Consider the following 22,904-nt stretch of genomic DNA (forward strand, 5'->3'; position numbering starts at 1 on the left):
AACTTGGAATCAAATCTCATTTCTACTATTTATTTATAATGGACCTGGAAGCAAATCCTGGCTCTATCATTTACTATTTGTGTGACCTTCAGAAAGCCAATTAGCTTCCTCTGGCCTGAATTTCCTCAACTATGAAGGGAGAGGACTTATCTAGATGGCTCTGAGGACTCTTTGAAGTCTAGAACATTTCAAGTCTGGAACATTAGATGTGGAAGGCACCTTAGAGTATAGAATGATAAGGATAGAATCTCTTAACTATCTGTGGTCTGAGCACATACAATATTAGGGAATCTTAGAGGAGCTAGCATGAGAACATCAATGTTTGAATCCTATCTCTGCCATTTATTACTTGTGTTAGTAACCTTGGGCGAGTTAACCTCCTTGGGAATCAATTATTCACCTGTAAAATCAGGAGATTGGACAAGATGATGAATAGTAGTTCATTGTAGCTCTAAATCTATGCTTCTATGATTCTGAGTCTAGAATGTAGAATATTTGACCACCACCAACAAAAAAAGAGTAACAACAACATAGAATTTTAGAGGTTGAAGAAATGAGAGAACCTACAATGTTAGAACATTGTTAATACAGAGGATGTCCCAGACTGGAAAAGATCTTACAATTCTTCCAGACCAACACAATGTTGTTTGATGCGCCACCCCAAATGGACTTTGAAGAATACCTATGATCTTTTAAGGAACTCAGCCCTGCCCCTTGCATGACAAACAACAGTATTAGCAATTATGCAGGGAACTACTTCAAATGATGATTATGCATGGTATATCTCTTAGCCCCACTGAAATAAAATCTTTATTGTTGTTGATAATTTGCTATTTTCGAATGGAGAACATGGAATTTCAATTTCTCCCTGAGGCACATGTACATAGTTCAAGAAGTTACAAGCTGTTTTTCATGACCAAATTGATTGGCCTTCCTCTATCTCCAACTAACTAACAAAAAGTATGAGGTCCAATTGTTCAGTTTCAGCCCAAGGAATACATCATTAAGTTTAATATACACATTGTTCTTCATTACGCGGCTGGAATTTCTTTGAAAGGAATTTCATCATAATATGATTGGAATGAGCTCGCAGAGTAATATTAAAGCAATAAACTAGGTGGAAGCACACATTATGGCAGGCTTGAGAGATAAGTTGGACACCCGGAAAAGTTATTACCATGTTCGCAATTTTGTGTCACAATGTCGAACTACAACTCATAATGTTAACTATTCCACTGTTTAGTCATTTTTATGGCTTGTCAGGAAAATAGAGCTGTCTCTTGTCATTTGGAACATTCTGAGAAGTTGCCTTATAGTGATAAGGCAAAAGTGATATAGTTTGATACAATCCTATTTTTGTCAATTTTTTTTTTATTCCTAAGAGACTTTAAGAAACTAATACACTTAAAAAACATGTTCAAATTTTGCACTGCAGTAACATGGAAGTATGCTATATGTCTCAGAGTATCTGACAAAATTTCCTCTTTATTTCATTTTTTTGCTTTTTGGAGGGGGGAAGGTAGTACAATTGAGGTGAAGTGACTTGCCCAAGATCACATGGCTAGTAAGTGTTAAGTGTCTGAGGTCAGATTTGAACTCAGGTCCTCTGGACTCCAGGGCCGGTGCTCTATTCACTGCCACCTAGCTGCCACTAGAATTGCCTCTTTAAGAGGTGAGAGGGAATCTCCCCAGAAGCTCATGACTCCAACCTGGAGATCACCTACTACAACCCTCTCATTTGACAGATGTGTAGATTTAGACCCAGAGATACTATTGATTTTTCAACATATACATAGGAAATAGCAGGTTTAGGATTTATACCCAAATTCTTTGGTCCCAAATTGAATGCTCTATCTCATAAGATCAAATATTTAGGACAAGAAGGAATCTTTCAGGTCACTGAGTCCAAATCCCAGAAGAGACAGCTATGTGGTACAGTAGACAGAGTTCTGCGCCTGGAATCAGGAAGCCTGAGTTCAAATGTGGTCTCAGGCACTTACTAGCCATGTGACCCTGGTCAAGTGACTTAACTCTGTTTACCTCAGTTTCCTCATTTGTAAAATGAATTGGAGAAAGAAGTGGCAAACTTCTCCAGTATCTCTTCCCAGAAAACCCCCAATGGCTCACAAAGAGTCAGACATGACTGAACAACGACACAGATGGGGAAATTGAGGCCCAGAGAAGTTAAGTGAGTCATTTTCGGTGACATAGGTAGTAAATGGCAGAGACAATATCCAATGTCTCCATTATTTAGTACTTTTCCCACAGTACTGCATTGCCTACTGCCCCCTGGTGGTGGCTTGTTAGCCTTGGCCCCCTTCTCTGCCTTACCAATTTTGCTGTCCATCTGGAAACTCATCAGTATATTGGTATTTTGCTATTTTTTACTCTTGGTTCTGAAACTGGGCACCTTTTCTCCAACCCCTAACTCTCACCCCTTTGACCTATCCTGTACTAGGCAATGCCCAATTATTTCCAATGTGATGGTGACTTCTAGGCTGTAGAATTAAAACATCTCAGTTGTCTTCTATCTATCTACCTACCTACCTATCCATTTATCCATCCGTCTCTCTCTCTCTCCTCTCTCTCTTGCTCACTCTGTCTCTCTCTCTCTCTGAGAGATTGAGGAAAATATCATAGTTGTTAATGATTTATTATTCATCCTGCAATAGCTTCCTGCAGACTCAAAATTTCTCAGTTTCATCATTGCAATTTTGTAATCAGCTCTGCAAACTCATCATTACCTGTTGGTGGGGGAAATGATGCTTTTATTTTTCCTTTCCCTATGCAACTTACGAAGAAGAAAAAAAATAAGCAAGCTAATAGTCCTTGGCAGGCAGCAATCTTAACATCCAGAAATCTTCTGAGGAAAGCTCTTAGTAAGGACGCTGTCCAACTTGAAGGAGTCAAAGGCAGTCTTATCTTCTGTCTACTTAAGTTTCTTTAAAGAAACAGAAGAGGATGTGGCCAATATGTATAATTGCCCTCTGTAAATGGACAACATCTTGGAGCAGGTAATGAACACATAAAGCCCTGGTTTTGCTTATATTCCTCAATTCTTGTCTCCATCTAATTTTTCTGTCTTTTTTTCCCCTGACCTTAACTTATCCTTCATTCATTCACTAAACAGTTTCTATCTATAAAGCTCTGTACTAGAAGCTAGGGATAAAGATGAGAAAATGGCATTGTGCCTGCCCTCAGGTAGCTTACCAATGGATCCAAGGGGAGATGGTGTGGTCTTGGAAAAGCTGAGAAGGGAGAGAACCCTTTCAGCCAGAAGGATCCAGAAAGGGATGGCATTCTAGTTCAGTGTTGGAGGAAGACAAGCAGACAGAGATGAGATAGGGGAACATTCCAGGGAATGGAGGGGAGTTGGCCTGTACACACGTATAGAGGCAAGAATATGGAGGAACTCAAGGAAGGACTGGTGCTAGAGTTTGACCTGAATGTGCCTCAATCCTTTCTTGACCCCTACCACAGGCAGTATGAGACATTTGCCTTTCTCAACAGCCATGCTACTTCCCATGGGGTTGATGTCTGGGACCAGAGTGGTGCCATTACAGCTGAGTAGGGTGAAGGGCATGAGATAGCTAATTTCCTTCAGTTATAAAATGGGGCTACCTTGAGCAGAGTCACTGAAAGAGGCAAAGTATCTCATGTCTATGCTTTGCATTTCCATACCACAATGTCTCCTGTAACATGGTTACATGTAACATGGTTCCTGATACACAGCAAATGTTTAATAAATGCTTATTGACTGACCTACTCTGTGCTAGGCAGCCAAGCCCAGATTTGGCCACTAATCCAGCCTCTATCTCATGACACCTGCCTCATCTCTGGATTTACTTGTTGAATGAATGAATGAACAGAAAAAAAAACAAAAAAAAATTATAAAGAACCTACTGTATGCCAAATGTTTTGTAAGCATTAAGGAAAAAACTGAAAAATCTAAATGGTCTCTTCTCTCACAGAGCTCTCATTACTGTAGATATACATAGTTGCTTTCATGTTGTCTTCTGCATTAGGTGAGGGAGTCCCTAATGTTCTCAAGGAGATCACAATTACCCTCTTTTGCCTTCCTTTCCCCACAGTGCTTGGCACTGTTCCTGGCACATAGTAGGTGCTTAATAAATGTTTACTGACTGACTGACCAAGACAACACATAGAAGAGAATTTAGCCACAGAGCTGATTGGAAGATCCAGACATCTTAAGGGTTCAACAGAAGGGCATATGTCAAGGCCAAGGGCTCTTAGGTTGTGTAGGTAGATCAGATGACTGAGTCAGGGAACTACAGGGAGTAGAATCAAGGTGTCTGATTCAACCCTCTCTGTGGCATTCTGGCATTCTTAGGTCACACCTTCTCTCCCCCCTTCTTACAGTATGTCTTCCATCTCCAATAATAATCATGGACGTCATTCTTTAAAATTTGGAAATCTCTTTACATATGTCAACTTGTTTGATATTTACAACAACCCTTCAAGGTGGGAGTGCTGTTATTATCCCCATTTTGCAGATGAAGTGACTGAGGCTTAGAGTGGTTAAATGATTTGCCTAGGGCCAGACTGTGTGTGAAACCAGATTCAAACCGAACCTAGGTCATCCTGAATCCATGGCCAACATTCCATCGATTTTGCCAGGCCATGGGCCTCTTTCTAAGCCACTAACATTTTATTGCCTAGTTCTTTGAGGTGGTTGTTGCTGCTGCTCATTCATTTTGTTTGTGTCTGATTCTCCAGGATTCCATTTGGAGTTTTCTTGGCAAAGATCCTGGAGTGTTTTGCCATTTCCTTCTCTAGCTCATTTTTATAGATAAGGAACTGAGGTAAACAGGGTTAAGTGACTTGCCCAAGCTCACACAACTAGGTCAGATTTGAACTCAGAAAGATGAGTCTTCCTGACTTCAGGTCTGGCACTCTACTCACCATGCCACCTAGCTGCCACTGTTTCTTGAAGAACATCACTTAAATCGCAAATCAGCATCATAAAATGGTAAAGAAATATCTTGAGAATTAAAGGGAGAGAAAAAGAGAGTTTCCATCCCTTTCTTCCTCTTGGTTCATGGCCAGTTTGATCACAATAAAAGGAAATGGGCAGTAGGCAATTTAGACTGGGGAAATTGCCAAATTGGGTACTCCTCACACTTTAGGAATATAGAGCTGTCCAAAGTGGCCATTCATCCCAGCACAAGCCATAGGTAATAAGGAGAGGCAGTAATGTATCATGGAAAGTGCATCAGCCTTGGAGTTGGATTTCAGTCTCGTGACTGTGTCTTATTAATCATGTGACACTAGGTGCATTATTTAGCCTTTCTGAGGGTTAGTTTTCCCATCTATATAATGGGAAAAGTAATATGTACTGCATATATAGGTAGATATATATTGCATATATATATATATAGATAGATAGATAGGAGGAAAACCATATGAATACCTTCAAGCCTTGCAGAAATGTAAGCTGTTATTATCACTTCACACTAGGGGCTAAGTCTGAGGTAAACCCATGTTTACATAGGCAATCAGAAGGGGTGGAGTGAGGGATTGAACTGTTGCTGTTTATTTAGTCTGGAGAAGAAGAAGCTTGGGGGCAGAGGGGAATGTGATTGATGTTGCTAAATATTTGAAGGGCTGTCATGGGGAAGAAGGATTAGACTCCAGAGGGCAAAATAAGGAGGGCTGGTTGGAAGCTGAAGAGAGGCAGATTTCAACTCTACATAATGAAAAATATCCTAGCAATTAGAGACATCTAAAAGTAGAATGAGCTGCTTATAAGGTAGTGAGTTCTCTCATTAAAGTCTTTAAACACAGAGCAGATGGCTACTTGTTGGGGATTGTGTGTGTGTGTGTGTGTGTGTGTACATGCACATATGTGTATTCTCTTTCAGGTTATGGTTGGACTAGATTTGTCTGAGATCCTTTTCATTTCCTTAAATTCCAGCATTATCTGTTCTGGTAGATATGCATAAACATATACTTGCCAAATGCTCAAGGTTTCCATGATGTCACTCAAGATAATTAGCCTAAATTCTTCACTTTGCTTAACACAAATGTAGCCTCAATGCACTTGTACTAAAAAGCACTTAAGTAAACTATTTGAGAACCACCCGAAAGAATCCCTAATGTCTAATTGTTTCCAAATTGCATCCAAAATGCAGTGTGAGAAACAATTCTGGGGAGTCAGCAGCTTCATAATTCCATTTGAAAACTCGACCAGCAATTATAAATGTGGCTCGTGTACAAGGGTCTGGGGAAGCAATGGGAAAAAAAAAGTTAATACCTTCCATCAAGGAATTCCTATTCTTCTGGCCCTTCCTTGGACACCTTACTCAAATCAAAGTCAACTGCAAGTTATGTCATCATTTCCCTGATGCTATGGTCCTCTTTGAAAAAGAAATGACAAACACAACAATGACAGCTATGTGACTCTGGGCAAATCACTTAACCTCTATCTGTCTCAGTTTCCCTTTCTGCAAAATAGAGAGATTAAAAATAGCACCCACTTCCTGGTCCTGGCTTTGGAGAAGTAGCAGCAGAGCCTCTTGGTTTGAAAGATGGCAGCCATGGATGGGCAGAACATGTGGTCCAACAGGTGGGAGATCCTGAATCCTGCTTTTCTGGAGGAATATTGGAAATTCCTGATTACTAGCCTTCTAGATAGAAGAGATGGTGGTCTGTGATCATTGTCAGTGTTCCTGGTTTTGTTAGTCATATTTCTAATAAATAAGTAGATTCCCACAACTCAAACTTCTAGCAGCAGAAGGGGCAGGCCTGGACAATGTCAGTCTTGAGGGTGTACCTCTAGTAACTGCTCCAGAGTTTGGGAATCCAGATTTCTGGAGAGAAGACAGGATTTCCTGAGAAATAGTAGCTTCTTAGAGAGAAAATTACATATGTGGCCTTGAAGGTGGGGGAAACATCTAAGCTGTGATGTGGAGGAGTAAAAGACCTGGATCTTGCTCTCTGCTATTACCCTGAATTATTTAGATTGTGCAGATCTGATAGGAAGGGATTTTTAGACTTTAATTTGGGTCCTTTTGGGGATTATTGAAATCCAAACCCTGAGGATAGTCCCATGGGACTGGATCTCTAGGGTAAAAGCTAGATTCATGGGAATGGCAGGGGTTTGTCCCTCCATCTCCCCCAATCCATTTAATTTCGGAGAGTAACCCAAACCCCAGGGTGCATGCTATGAATTTGGTGGACTGTAAGACTAGGGGGAAATGTGTGACTCACTGAAGAGGTAGAAGAATTGTATGACTTATTTATGGGCTACTGTGACTTATTTTGTGTTTTTGCATTATCTGTGGGATCTAATACAGACATGTATCTAATATGCATACTACCTTGAGTAAGGAATAATGGTAACGTTTTTACCCACTTGTGTGAAGACCTGGCCATGAGTGATGTTCAGAGATTTGCCAGAAGAGCTCTGGGTTGGGGCAACATGAGTCAAAGAGGGAGTGACTTGGTGGGGCCTTGTTTGCAAAATTGTCTCTAGTCATGAAAGGCCATGGCTAGAGGGGCTAGACCTTGGATTACATTTAGAACTGACAATTGTAGGGGTGGGCAGTAAAATTCTGGTAGCCCTACTTGAACTGATTTACAGAAATGACTGAATTGTTACTTCTGGGGTATAGATACATTTAAATTCGTTGTCATCCTTTCAGTTCTCATTGGGATATATTAAAATTCATAAAATCATAGAAAGATGTAAGCAAATTTGCCACATAGAATGTCAGAGCATGAAGGAATTTTGGAACAAAAGTAAAAATAGCGAATGTTAAGCCTCAGATGTTTCTCAGATATCACCCAATATACCTTCCATTGTTGTCCACATGAGGCAACTGAGGCACAGAGAGGGGAAGTGCTTTGGGCAAGGTCATGTGACTAATCAGGACCAGAGTAAGGATGGAGTCCAGGTGTCCTGACTCAAAGGCCAATGTTCTTTCTGCCATGGTAGGCTGCTTTCCTTGTGAAAAGAATTAGCCACACTTCCTGAAAATAAAGATTTCATTTTTGAACACAGCTTTTTCTCTATGTATAAATATAAAATCGTAGTTTGTAAAAATACATAAACACCAAACAAACTCAGTGCCATATGTTGCTGCTGTCCTGAAATTCCAACATGACTCATCATCAGAAAGGATATCGGACACCTTGCCAAACACATAATAGCCCAACTGAAGAGAAAGACATTAATTCTAAGTGTGTTCAAATCCATTTACAAGACTCCCAAGGGATCTTTTTAAAATAGTGATGATCAACACAGAGCTTCCACTACTGTTCAAATTGAAAGGGTTGTAAGAACACAGAACATGAGTTACTAAGGGAGGGTCTCTCCCTTCTTGACTTTTTCCAAGAGTTCTCAGGACTCAAAGCATAATGAAAGCCAATGATGAAATATTATAGACTCTAAACTTCTCTCCTTTATTTTCATAGTATCTTACACATAGCTTGTACTCAATACATTTGAATGATGAGGGAACAACCTACTGTAAGGATTCCAGTATGACTACCAACATGATTTTTCAATTAATATTCATGCTGTAGTGTGGAATGAATGCTAGATTTGGAGCCAAGTTTGGATTCAAATCCCTACTCTGCTGCTTACTACCGAGGTGATCCTAGGCTAGTCATTTCATCTTGTGGGTCTTTGTTTCCTTGTCTGGGCAATGGGAGGGTTGAACTGCATGACCTCTGAGGTCCCTTACAAACTTAAATCCTATAAACTCTAGAATCCTTGACTTACAGTTAAGAGAGTCTGGTTCAGCCCCAGCTTGTCAGCTGAATGATGATGGGCAAGTGGTTGTGTGTGACCAATAGACAGGAGATCAGTTTAGCCGAATTGTTAAGTGTGTAAGAAGGGAATGATGCCTAAATCTATTTATGTGTATCTCCTTAGTAGAAGGTAAGCCACCCAAGGGAAAAAACTATTTCTTTTTCTTTATATTCCCAGAAACTTGTGCCATGTGTAGAACATAAAAAGTGCTTAAAGAATTATATTAGATTGGATAACATTCCTCTCTAAGTCATCTTTTGCTCAGGCAAGACACCCCCAATTTCTTTCAATCATCCTTGTACAACACATTGAGTGTTATGAACACAAATTCATTATTTTACAGCTGGAAAGTACCTACGATGACATTCAGCAGTCAGAGGGAGCTAGGTGGTACAGTGAATAATGCTGGGCTTGGTGTCACTCAACAAACTTAATAAAAGTAAAAGAATAATATGTTTCTGAAGATACAAATATAAAGAAAGACAGTCGCTGCTCTCAGGGGTGGGGGGCACAGGAGGGAAGGGAAGACAACACTCACAAGTCATAAAGAACTGAGTTCATATCTGGCTTCAGACATTTGTTGGCTGTGCGACCTTTGGTAAGTCATTTAACTTCTATTTGTCTCCGTTTTCTCAGCTGTAAAATGAGGATAATAATAGCACCTATCACCCAGGACTATTATGTGGATCAAATGAGAGAATATTTGTAAAGTGTTTAGCATAGTGCTTGGCATACAGTAAGCACTTAAAAAATATTTGCTCCCTTCTTTCCCTTTTCCCATTCCAACCTATACCTGAAGTAGAAATTCCCTTTACAACATGGTGATCTTTCAGTTGTGGGCAAAATTTTCATGTCCTGCCCCAACCATATTGGTGATGTTGGTTCTTAATGTAATGGAAATGTCAGAATGGTGAGTGTGTGTGTGTGTGTGTGTGTGTGTGTGTGTGTGTGTGTGTTGATTATGGAGCTTTAGGAAAACCCATGGGTACAAGGGTAAAGAAAGGAGTGAAATAGAAAGATGATTGGAGTGAGAGTCAAGAAAGCCAAGACTGTAGTCTTCCGTCTGCCACTAAGTAGCTTGCGTAAGGAATTGCCCTCCTCTTGCTCTCTTTCATCATCTTTAAGAATGTAAAATAAAAAAAAGGGAGTTGGATGAGATCTCTCTAAACTTCCTTCCAGTTCTAAAATTATGTAACACCATGAGTCTATCAACTACAAAAGGCAATATCAGAGCAATGGAATCGCCTCTGAGGGAGGGGCTAAGAAAAGAGCATTAACTTTCATGTACTCATCCCCCTCCTCACCTGGGGTGGATGGTTCACTGTCCTGGGACTCAGTGCTAAGGCGATTATTTCCCCCAGTGAGCATTAGCTCCCCTAGACAACATGGCTATCGTTTCCCCTAGGCTTGGCTGTATCTTCTTGCATCTTTTGTACCACTAATTGGATCAGTGGTGCCCCCCTGAGCTTTAAAACATCAATGGGGGCTCAACAGAGCTTTCATCAGAGAAGAAATAAAACCAGACTCTGTCAGAAGAGGCAAGAGAAAGGCAAGCAAGGGCAGGAGGGGAGGCAAAGGAAAGGTGGATTTCAAAAGCAATGTCAAAGTTGCTAGCCTTGGCAGACAACAAAAGGTGCCATTTATAAAAGACCTCAGCTCAGTGGAGAGTTATAAATAGCCCTCTGAAGCCATGGCCATGTTACAATGATAGGATGAAGTCATAGAATCTTTGCATTACAGAGCTGGAAAGAAGCTTAGAGGGCATCTTCCCCCACCCCCTTCATGCACAGGAGAGGGATCCTTCATACACTCCCCCTGACAGATCACCCAACTTCAGCTTGAACCCCTCTGATCACAGACAAAACACCACCATGATTGGAATGCTATACTAAGCCTCTATCTGAATTCCCATAACTTTCCATCAAACTCTGCCTTAATACAGAATGAATCTAATCCTATTTTCCAATAAGATCCTTCCAGATGTTTAGATACGTTGATTACATCCCCTCCTTAAAAGCTATCTCTTCACCAGGCTAGATGTATTGGGATCTGCTCGGCCCAGAAGACTGTGGGATGCTTGCCTCCCCTGCTCTGGAAGGGGATCTCTCTTCTTATAGCTGTAGATAATGATGGCTGACATTTATATATCACCATAAAGATTCCAAAGTACTTTTCATGTACTATCTCACTTGACCCTCACAAGAACTCTATGAGGTAGGAACTGTTGGTGTTATTACATCCTTTTTTTTTGGAGGGGGGAAGGCAGGGCAGTTGGGGTTAAGTGACTTGCCCAAGGTTACATGGCTAGTAAGTGTTAGTTGTCTGGGGCTGGATTTGAACTCAGGTCCTCCTGATTCCAGGGCTGGTGCTCTATTCACTATACCACCCAGCTGCCCCACATTCATTTTTACAAATGAGGGAACTGAGGCTCAGAGAGGTTAAGAGATATGCCCATCATTACATGACCAATCAGTATTAGAGTCAGGACATGAGCCCAATTCTCTTGATCTCCAAAACAATGATATTCCTGGCCTGCTTACAATCTCTTTCAAAAGTATACCACCAACCATCTCCATGCCTCGACACTGGTTGTTTATTTTGGGAATATCTCCCTGTCACCTCCCCCCATCTCATACAATTCATTTCTTCCTTTAAGATGCAGCTCAAACACCATCTTCTCCAGGAAACTTTTCTTGAGGCAGTTAGGCCTTTCAGTGGCTAGAGTCTTCAAGTCAAGAAATCCTGAGTTCAGATCTAGATTTAGACACTTCCTGTGTGACCCTGGGCAAATCATTTAACTTCTCTGTATCTCAGTTTCTTCATTTGTAAGAAGACAGATTCATGTCATGGCATCATCTCCCTGATGTCACGGTCCTCTTGGAGAAGGAAGGACAAACAGCAACAACCATGGGTATAACAGTATCTACCTCCCAGGATTGTTCTGAGTTAAAATGAGATAATATTTGTCAAACACTTTACAAACCTTAAGGGATTTTATGAATTCCAGGTGTTATTCTCCAAATGCTACTGTTCTTCCCAAACAACTGTGTATTTAAGTGCTTTCACTTATTTGCTATTTATGACTTTCATATTTAATTTCTATATGCTTCTATATGAATTATCTCCTCAGTTAGAATGTAAGCTTCCTGAGAGTAAGGATTGTTTCTCTTTTGTACTCATTTCCCTAACACCTGGCACAGTGCCTGCCGTAGAATAGACACTTGGTAGATGCTTGCTTAGGAAAGATACACAGCACACTTTCATATGTATATGTTTCTAGAGTTAAAATGTATACATGTATACCCACATATGTCTGTTTACTCATACTTTATATGTCCATGTTATTTCTTGAGTGAAACATACATATGTATACTTAAGTACATATAATGCATATACACATATATGTTTTATATATATATATATACACACACACACTTTTATATGTATATATTATTTCTCCAGTTAGATTGTAAACTTCTTGAGAGCAAAGACTATATTGCATTTGGTTTTGTATCCCCAGTGTTCAGTTTTATTGTTGTTAAGATCATTTTTTAGTCCTGCCCAACTCTGCATGAACCTATTTGGGGTTTTCTTAGCAGAGATACTACCATTTCCTTCTCCAGATCACTTTACAGCTGAGGAAACTGAGGCAAACAGAGTTAAGTGACTTGCCCAGGGTCATACAGCTAATAAGTGTCTGAAGCTGAATTTGAGCTCAAGAAGATGAGTCTTCCTGACTCCAGGCCAGGCACTTTATCCACTGTCCCACCTAGCTTTCAGTGCCTCAATTTTCTCATCTGTGAAAGAGGGGTTTGGCGTTTAAGGTTCCCTCCAGCTCTAAAGTTTTGATTCTGTAACTAGTGCTGGTCAATGATACTGCTATGTCACATTCTACATGTTTTCCAATCCTGTGCCCACAAAAAGCATCCCAAGCTTTTTCAAATAAACCACTGTCTGTTCCTCAGTGCAGGCAATGTTTTGAATTCAAGTGGGGGGCACTACTTGTTAGATTGATGTTTTATCTCCTTGTTTTCAGCCAGTCTATGAGATCTTTCTGAGTGTTGAGTATAAAAATATTATGCTGTATCATCCTTTCAGCTTTATGGGATCTACAGCTTTAATAAGCATGTCATAGGTTTCAATGGCCAAGTTAAAAAAAAATAAATATTGAATAGTTCAAGGCCAAGGAAAGCCTTGTGTCAGGGCATGCAAGACTTCCCCACTCCCTCAGCATTCTATCTTTCACAGATTTTTCCTTATTTAATCCAGCCACTCGTTCTGTCCTTTGGAGCTACAGAGACTAAATTTGATGTCTTTTCTTCACAGTAACACTATAATTACTATAGTAAACACCAAGATTTGCAAGAAATAAAATGATTATATAGTTAGATGTTCTCCTGTCTTGATTTTTGTCAATTTCTTTCTTCTGTAGACAAGTTGTATCCAAAGAGGAAAAAAAACCCAATGCTATTACTTTTAAAAGAATTAGATAAGGGGCAGCCAGGTGGCTCAGCGAGTAAGAGCACCGGCTCCAGTGTCAGGATAACCTGGGGATCAAATTTGGGCTCAGATACTTAGCACCACACCCAGAAATAACTGGCCGTGTAACCTTGAGAAAGTTACTTAACACTGATTGCTTTAAAAAAAAAAAAAGAATTAGATAGTTCCTTGTACTTATTTCAAACCTTTGTGACTTCAGCAATGTGGGAATTTCTCCACTAATATGGGTAGCAAGACCACCAGGTCCCGGTAAAAAACATTATCAGGAGATCCTATGGTCAAAGATATTAATTCCTTATTGGTCGATTTTCTGGCTGTGAGGATTTCTTCATTTGGCAAGGCTGCCCTATATGTGTAATGAAGAGAGTGTTTGACTCTGAGTCAGGAAAACCCAGGTTGGAATCCTGTCCTTCCTTCGTGTTTATTAGAGACAGGCCCACAAATAAAGCAGCTTCAAACTCTCCTGTGAGTTTTAAATTTCTTCTGCAAAATCAGGATAATAATACCTATAGTGCCTAGCTCACAAGGTCGGATGACAGAATGTGTGTAGAGTGATGACTAAACTTTAAAATCATCTACAAATGTCTTCTTGTATTACCATTTAGAAGACAGACCCACAGTCTACGCACTTCCTCCATCACTTGGCAGCTTGGCTTGGAGTTTCCAGAATTGGCTCTCTGCTTGTTTAACTTTGAAGGTTATTGGGTCATCTCTAGGCCATTAAGGAGGATATTCATGGAAATTGAAAAAAATAATTTTGAAAAAAAATAGTTATATGTTAATATCATTGCCCCAGGCAAAACCAGCTTTCAGACTCACACCGGCTTCTTGTTATCACTTGTCAACACACGCAACTTTATTTTCCAAAGATGCTTAAAAAAAATACACTGCAGAGTTCCTGAATAGTAGGAACCCAGGGCTCCAGTGAAAGGAAATCAGATGGGCTTTAATCTTCATCCTCATCTCTGCAAGTAAGAAATGACACTGTAGCTTAGAGCTCTCAGATATACTGGGAAGGAAGATTTTATTTTTAATACTTTGGAATTAAGGAAACGAGTTTGGAAGATAATTGGTAATGTGTTCACTTGCCTAGATGGCCTCTTTGTTTCTCGGGGCAATCTCTCATATGAGTTCATAAAGAGCACTCCATCTAAATATATTGCCATGCTCTCCAGCAGATTACCTGAATATGAGTCATGTTAATAAACAGCCGTGGTTTCCCCAAGGTCTGCTCACCAAATTTCACAGAGTTACTGAGTTTTTGTTGTTATTGTTATTGGCGTTGGTAATACTATGCATATCATTTCAACAATAGTCATTTAATACCTGCTGTGTGCAAGGCGCTAGGCACTGGGGGAGCTGCCAAATTTAGTTAAGACCCAGATCCTGCCTGCAGAGAACTTAGAGTCTAATGGGGGAGGGCAGGGTGCAACTCATATATGAATTATTATAACACAACTCAATATAATGCAGCAAATTGGCAAACTGTCTACTGTTTAAAGAATAAAATAGCACAGAGTCAGTGCATCAATATCTAACAAAATGACCTTTGGTACCATGTAGACATCTTGCACTTCTACTGTGAAGGTGTGAGAATGAAGGAGAAAGAGGTAAGGGATACTAAGAATCACACACACACACACACACACACACACTGATATTATTATTCCCTACAAACGAGGAAGTGTTAGAGAGGTCAAATGATTTGCCTAGGATTGCATAGTCAATAAATGTCTGAGACAGGATTCGAATTCAGGTCTTCTTGCCTCTATGTCCAATGCTCTCTCCTGTTCACAACTCAGTTTCCTCAAAGCACATTAAATGATAAAATTATATTAATTTTCCCCTTGCAGTCAGACTTTAGGACCCATTCTTCACTTAAGCTGTGACTTCATTGTATATAGCACAGTTCCTGTTGTACATAGTTTGATGGGGGCAGAGGCTGGCTGTTGATCAGTCTTGAAAAGCAGATGAATAGAGAGAACGTGACCTAATCAGGCAGAGCAGCTAGATCAGGCCCCTTTTTCTCAGAGGACAGGAATGGGTAGATAGAGAGAACCTTATTTAGAATGAGAGATTTCCTAGGATCAAAGGTCAAGTCAACAAGCATTTAATAAGCTCCTCCTACTGTCTATCAGGCTGTGCTAAATGTTAGGAAAACAAAAAAAAGGCCAAAAAAGAAACAAAATGAAAATCTGTCACTGTTCTCAAGGAGCCCAGAGTCTAAGGAGGGGAAAACATGGAAACAACTATATCTAAACAAGATAGATCTGGGATAAATTGGAGACCATCTCAGAGGAAAACGCTGAGGTTAAGGGAGTCTGGACCTAAAAGGGACCTCGGTCTAATCCCCTTATTTTATATTTGAGGAAATTGAGTCCCAAGGAGGGCAAGTGATTTGCCCAAAGTCACCAAAGTGGTAAATATCAGAGTTAAGACTTGAACCCAGGTCCTCTGCCTCCAGAACTCTTTCAATTTTACCTCCTGCTACTAAGAAAAAAGAAATTTATCAGAAAATCATGAGTCTCATATTTAACCTTTTGGTTGGAGGGAAGAGTATATTTAAAAAAAAATTTTATTTTTTGCTTTTTTTGGAGGGGGGAAGGTAGGGCAATTGGGGTTAAGTGACTTGCCCAAGGTCACATGGCTAGTTTTGTGTTAAGTGTCTGACACCAGATTTGAACTCAGGTTCTCCTGACTTGAGGGCTGGTGGTCTATTTACTGCATCACCTAGCTGCCTGTGGAGGGAAGAGTATAGTAGAATCTCCCTTTCCTCCCACCCTCCCTCTGCTTCTCATCTCCTCAGTTAAAGTGACAGAGGCAGAACCTTCTTTTGGAAAGAATAGCAGATCTAGTGTAAGAAGGCACGTTTGAATTCTGGTTCTGTATCCACTATCTGTGTGACCTCGGGCCAGCCCTCTGGGTCTCAGATTCCCCACCTGAGAATAGTGGGGTTGGACTAGACGATCTCAAAGGGCCTTTAGAGTTCTCCATTCTGTGTTTTCTGACTCTCTTTTGCTCACATCCTTTATGGCCCAGGATTGAACACTACCTTGGCCTAAAAAGAGAACAGCTTGTAAAATCATGCCAGTCTAGCACTGAGATTATTGGATGTTAGGCCACGAGCATGAAAGAACTGAAAACTTTTAACCCAGAGAACAGAAGGCTTAGGGTGGACACAACCACCTGTCCTCAATAATTCTGGAGAGCTGTTGTATGGAAGAGAGGTCGGACTGTGCCTTCTCCAAGGGAAGAACTGTAGCCAATGGGTCAAGTTTTCAGAGAGCTACATCTAAGGCAAATTCACAGGCATATATATAAGGAAATGACATGAAACAAAACCCAAACTTTCTCACACAGTGTTATGAGAGAGAGAGACAGACAGAGAGAGAGAAAGAGAGAGAGACAGACAGACAGAGACAGACAGACAGACAGACAGACAGACAGAGACAGAGAGAGAGACAGAGGAGAGAGAGACAGAGACAGAGAGACAGACAGAGAGAGAGACACAGAGAGAGACAGAGAGAGACAGAGACAGAGAGAGACAGAGACAGAGAAAGACACAGACAGAGACACAGAGAGAAAGGCAGAGAGAGACAGAGAGTGACAGAGACAGAGAAAGACAAAGACAGACAGAGAGAGGAAACAAAGACAGAGAGAGATAGAGAGATAAATAGAGTGAGAGAGACAGAGATAGAAACAGAGAGAGATAGAGAAAGATAGACAGAGAGAGGAAACAGAGAGAGAGATGGAGAGATGGATAGATAGAGACAGAGTCAGAGATAGAGACAGAGAGACTGAGAGAGAAACAGAGAGAGATGGAGACAGAGCTGGAGAAAGAAAGATGGAGAGACAGAGATACAGAGAGAGACAGACAGAGATAGAGGTAGAGACAGACAGAGATGGAGAGAGAAAGATAAAGATAGAGAGAAGAGACAGAGACAGAGATGGAGAGAGAGAGAGAGAGACAGAGAGACAGTAAGAAAGCAAGACAGTGAGAGACAGAGACAGAGAGAGAGGAGCTCCTAGAAGAGGTGGTATTCCTTTCCTAGCCATCTTCAAACAAAAGCTTGATGGATGCCTGCTTTGGTAGAGGCTGAACTTGGTGGACCTTGACTTCCCCTCTAGCTCTGGGGGTCTATGATTCTAAGGTAAGCATGTCTGTTAAGGAAGGAAGGAGCAGTTCAGAAGATCTCAATGGTCTAAACATGCCGGGCTCAGGAGTTCAAAGAGTCAAAGAATAGAATACATTTCCCTCTCAGATTACCTGTCATCTATTCTGGATATATCTTGCATATACTTAGTTATTTATGCGTTGCCTTCCCCAGCAAAATTTAAACTTTTTGAGGAGAGACAATGTTTCTACCATTCTTTGTATCTTCTGTGATTTTTATAGTTCCTGATATGATCCTTGGTTCAAAGAGCCAATTGCATAATTGATAAATGCCTTTTAATTGATCAATGGAGCAATATTCATGAATAAGAAGAGCCTTTTTAATTCTTGTATTTTATAATTCTATGATTGCATTTGGAAGCCCAGGCAGAGAACTGTGATTTCTCTCTCAATGACCCTGGGGATTAGGTCAGTGAACTGGGTGGTAACTCTCACACCCAGCTGAAGCAAACATAAGAGCTCCACCATTTGGCATGGCAAAGACCAACTAGATGTTGCCTTTAATAAGGTAATCATAGTGAGTCTGGGACTTCATTCCTCGAGAGCCCACTGACTTTCCCACTCCAACAATCTTCTTCCTTCAGAATGATCCACCTGGTTCTGGCACCTTGGGAGTCTGAGCCCAGCTCAGAAGGAAGACAAACTCTAATCCAAAGAGCCACCTCAAGAGCAAACAGGGGGATAATGATACCACAAGTGTGCAGAGCATGTTTACTTTGACTTTTATAAAGAGGTAATTTGCAAAAGTGCAGATAATCCCGCCTGTACTTTATAATTTAAATGTCACTTGAAATGTATGCTGACATACAACTGATTAACAGCAGGCGTTAGAAGCAAATTAATTAGTATTTAATCCAGAGTCTGTATTAAGATGGGATGTGACAAAAATAACTTTGTCTTCCTCCCCCCGTCTTCCTTCCCCAACAGTGGTTTCATTAGGATGCACTGCATCTCTCAGTGGTTTGGGGAGTTTGGCATGTTTTATGACAAGCTAAGTTCACACACCCCACCAGTGTGAGGGGGCGCTATAAGTTGCAAGTTGTCAAAACATCCTTTGATAGATAATCATTGTAATATATCAAAAGCAAAATGTTTAAAATAAAAAAAAGCAAATATACTTTTTTTTTAATTTGGAAAGGAAAATTCATGTCACAAGTTAAGTGAAGGGGAGATTCCCCCCTACACATATACAGTTCAAACTAGGGGTTTGGGCCACTAATTTTTTTGTACCCATTATCATGTGTTTATCTTTCAACACATTCTCCCTTCCAGTGCAAGGACCCTTGGCTGGAGAGCTGCTCATTTTCTAGTGCTTTCTGGTCTCTCTGAGGCTTTTTATGTGTAAACAGTTTATCAGCTAGCAGAAGGTTTCTCCTCAGTTTTCAACCTCCCTCCACCTCTGTCCCTTGTCTTTGGACCCACAATGTTCCTCACAGCTCTTGGACAGCTTTTATCTGTTGCCAGACTCAAAGGAGGCATTCTGGGAGATTGTCAGAAGCAGCTTAGTGGATGTTTGGAGAGGCAGTTTGGGGCAGTGTTTTAACCTGGGAGTGAGTCAAGCTCTGGTTAGAATCAGCATTCCAACACTAGCTGACTGTGTGAGCTGGGTAAGGGACTTGATTTGACCTCAGTTTTGTCTTCTATAAAGTGGTAACAAAATGAATTATTCAATAAGCTTGTGAGGATCTGGCAGGAATATTTGTGTAAAGTGGGGTCAACATAATGTGTAATATTGTAGAATGTTAGACTTTAAAAGGATCATAGAGAATCTAATTGTCAGACTGTAGATTGAAAGATGGAAGGAGTTTTGCTGTTGTTCACCTCTCCAAGATTCCATTTGGGGTTTTCTTTGCAAAGATACTGGAGTGGTTTGCCTTTTCCTCTTCCAACTCATTTGACAGATGAGGAAACTGAGGGAAACAGGGTTAAGTGACTTGCCCAGGGTCACATGGCTAGTGAGGCCAGATTTGACCTCAGGAAGATGAGTTTTCCTGACTTCAGATCTGGAGCTCTATTCACCAAATCATATAGTTGTCCCAGAAGAAGCTTAGAGGGCATCTAGTCCAATCTCGTGATCCTACTGTAGAGTCACAGATGGGATAGGTTTGGAAATGTGCAAAGGGTGTAGGGGGAGATGAGGGAACAGCTAATCCTTCAGCTGCCTTCAGAGAGCATGCAACAAAATCATGTGGAATAAGATAGATAGGAATCAGATAGACATGGTTTTATGTGCTGGACTGAGGAGTTTTTCCTTAAAGGTAATGGGGAGTCATTGAATGTCTTTGAGTAGAGGAGTGCCATGATAAGGACCTGTGCATCAGGAAGATTATTTTAACATCTATATGGGGGACGTTGACTCATCCTTTTTTTTTTTTTTTGCTTTTTGGAGGGCAATTGGGATTAAGTGACTTGACGAAGGTCACACGGCTAATTTGTTTGTGTTAAGTGTCTGAGGCCAGATTTGAACTCAGGTCCTCTTGACTCCAGGGCTGGTGCTCTATTCACTGCACCACCTAGCCACCCTGACTCATACTTTATTAGGAAAAATTGAGATCATTGACTCATTAACTGTGAACTCTCTTTTCTTCCCTATACAACAGCTAAATAGCATCACCCCTCATTCTTACCTTCTGTATCAATCAATCAAATCTTTATTGTGCCTACTATGTGCCAGGCACTGTGCTATGCACATTACAAATATTATCCTATTTGGTCATCACCACAATTATGTTAACTGATCCATGCCCATCTAATATGGAGCAAACTTAGGCAGATGAAGGTTCAGTGCTTTGCCCAGGAGTGCATAGCTAATGAGTATCAGAGACTGGAATTGAACCGAAACCTGCCCTATGCCTGGCCCACTGACCTGCTAATACAAGGAATGAAACAATCTTTACTCTCACAGAGTTTCCATTCTAATGGGGGAGACAAAAATACATACATACATGTATATGTACAACATAAATATAAATCTAATAACTACATATATATGTAGATAGACAGACAGCTAGATAGATGGATGGATGGATGGATGGATGGATAGATAGGTAGATATGTAGATAGATAGATAGATTAGATTAGATAGATAGGTAGATAGATAGAGAGGTAGATAGGTAGATAGATAGATAGATAGGTAGACAGGTAGATAGACAGAAAGATAGATGGATAGATAGATGATAGATAGATGATAGATAGATAGATAGATAGATAGATAGATAGATAGATAGATAGATAGATAGATAGATAGATAGATAGTTTGGAAGATTGGGCACTAGGAGTTGGGAGAATTAGGAAATGCTGCATTAATGCAGGAGACAGTACCAGAGCCACAATCTGATATCCCTTCTTCTCACTTAAACCACCACTAGGGGTATTTATACCCTGATCTCATCCCCTCCTATCTCTTTCAGCAGAATACCCCCACAAACATTGTCCCCCTCTACTTCTCAATTTCTCACTATCCACAATCTCTTTCTTTGCTATCCACAAGTGCCATGAGGTCTTGCCCAACAACTACTACTGCTATGCTACTCTTTCTTGCAAAGTGAACCACCATGGCTGTGTCTGGGAGTATCTAAGTCAGTTCTGCAGATCCCAGGGGTGCTCACCTTCATTTATCTGCCCAGCTGAGGTCCATGTCCTCCTCCCCATTTCTCTTACTCTAAAAATTGTAATAAATTAATAAACATATATGTATCAAACACTTGCTATTTGCCAGGCACCCTCAGTTTCTGGAGATGCAAAGAACGAAACTATCCCTTCTCTCAGGGAGCTTACATTCTAATGAGGGTGACAATAAATTCCTAAGTAAGTATGTACTGAAATTCTTGTTCAACAGCTAAGATGATTTTTCCACTAGTACATTAGAAGATAGGGTACTGGACCTGTGATTTCAATGATCTAGGGAATTTATTGCACAAGGAGTCTCCCTCTATCAATCCCTGCTATCACCTTCTCTTTAATATATAGTCTCCAGGAGTTTCCCAGAAAGATCCCGGTGATGTTAACTGACTCAATTGGGGTCACAAAGGCAGCATTTGTCAGAGGTGGGATTTGAACCCAGGTCTTGCCAAATGATGCGTTTGTGTCTTGATTCACTAGGCCCTCTTGCCTTTCTCATATTTCAAAGACTTCTATTTTTTAAGAAAAGATTTCCAAACAAGTCATATTTTTGTTGTCTTAAATTTTTCTTTTTAGGTAGAGAGGTACAGTAGAAAGGGCACTGACTACATGGAGACATGAGCATCCTACTGCTAGTAGTTAAACAGGCAGCATTTATTTATATAGTGTTTTGATTCTCATATCTATGCATTGAGTTACAGTGTCTTTCCTGTTCTCTGGTCTTGCATCTACAACTGCCTGTTAGACCGCTTGAACTGGATATTCCATACACATCTTAAGAATCATAATGTCCAAAATGAATTCACTCTCTTTCCACCCAAACTCTCCCTTCTTCCTAACATCCCTAATACTTTTTAGGGTACCACCATCCTCCCAATCAGCCAGGCTTCCAACCCAAGTGCCATTCCTGACTCCCCAGTATCTCTCACCCTAATCCCCACATCCAATGAGTGGCCAAGCCCTGTCATTTGTACCTTTGTAACATCTCTCCTATATTCCTCCTTGTCTCCTAAGATAGTGCCATCACCTTGGTATGGACCCACATCACCTCACATCTAGGAGGTTGCAATAGTCTTCACGGTCTCCCTGCCCTAATCCTCTCTCAACTCTAGTCCACGCTCCATTCAGTTTTCAAAGTGATCTTCCTAGAGTGAAGGTCTGTTTCTCTTCCTTTCCTCTCTCACCCGACCCTCCCCTGCCCCAGTCAGTAAACTCCAGTGACTTCTTATTATCTCCAGCATTAAGTATAAAATCTTCTGCTTGGCATTCACAACCCTTCATATTCTACCCCTCCTCCACCTTTCCAGCCTTCTTACAATTTTCCCCCTTTCCCCCCCACTCCCATGTACTTTATGATTCAGTGACTTTGGCCTCTACGCCGTTCCTCAAAAAAGACACTTCCCAGTTCTGGACCTTTCCTTTCCTCTTCCCTTCTCTTTCCTCTCCTCTCCTCCCCTCTCCTCCCCTCCCCTCCCCTCCTCTCCTCTCCTTTTCCTTTCCTTTCCTCTTTTTTCATTTCCTCTTTTCTTCTCTCCCCCATGCCCCCATTTCTCCCCTATTACATACTTTGACTTCCTTCCTAATGTTGGTGGTTTTCTCGAGGGCTGGATCTCAAAATGTCTCAGCCTCTTCCCATAATGGGCAATACATGGGTCACCAGCCTAGGTCTCTACCCCAAGTGGGTGAACAGACTGACCTCAGCTAGATGCTGAGCTCTTTCTCTCAGGCTTCATGGAGTGCTGTACAAGACCTCCTTATTCTCTCCCTACATGTAACCTTGTCCTGCTCCCTCTATCCCTCAATACTCTGTCCCAGGATTAGTGCTACTGTATT

This window comes from Petaurus breviceps, unplaced genomic scaffold, assembly GCF_028583685.1.
Source record: "Petaurus breviceps papuanus isolate PSGF00001 unplaced genomic scaffold, PetGlider_PUasm1.0 176, whole genome shotgun sequence".
In the NCBI taxonomy this organism is placed as follows: domain Eukaryota; kingdom Metazoa; phylum Chordata; class Mammalia; order Diprotodontia; family Petauridae; genus Petaurus; species Petaurus breviceps.